Source organism: Myotis davidii, unplaced genomic scaffold (assembly GCF_000327345.1).
Source record: "Myotis davidii unplaced genomic scaffold, ASM32734v1 scaffold1703, whole genome shotgun sequence".
NCBI classification, from domain to species: Eukaryota; Metazoa; Chordata; class Mammalia; order Chiroptera; family Vespertilionidae; genus Myotis; species Myotis davidii.
Genome location: NW_006293780.1, coordinates 975,008 through 975,374, shown reverse-complemented (window position 1 = coordinate 975,374; position 367 = coordinate 975,008). Strand labels below are relative to the sequence as shown.

Here is a 367-nt window from a genome sequence, read left to right as displayed (position 1 = left end):
TTTTGACGTGCGTCACCGTTTTGTGTTGGGGGTCTGAGGACCCAGTAGAACGAATAGCCACAACACCCCTGTTTTCCTGACGAGGAGACGGAGGCCCCCGAAGGCCGCCCGTACGTCCAGTCCGGACTCAGCTGCCGGTGGTGGTCCGGCTTGGCACCGGGGCTCGCGTTTGTCTTTCTGACAGTTTTTCTGGAAAGGGAGAGCGTGGAGCGAGTTCCGCTCAGACGATACGTGTTTATTGGTTCTTAAACCACCTCACAGGCAGGGAAAGCCTGGGTGCTTTGGGGCATTGGGGCAAGGCCAGCACGGGGAACGGGCATTTATTTGCCCTCTGGGGCAAGACTTGAAAAGGAACAAAGCTGTGCAC

The 367-nt window shown here is 57.5% G+C and overlaps 1 protein-coding gene across 1 annotated transcript in view; it reads left to right on the top strand.

The window, feature by feature from the left end:
* Positions 1-81: 81 nt before the first annotated feature.
* The window catches only part of DDX24 (DEAD-box helicase 24), a 15,886-nt gene continuing 15,600 nt past the window's right edge, over positions 82-367 (top strand). The window contains exon 1 of the mRNA XM_015566458.1: positions 82-261. The gene's annotated coding sequence lies outside the window, so the exon portion shown is untranslated. The remainder of the gene's footprint in view (positions 262-367) is intronic.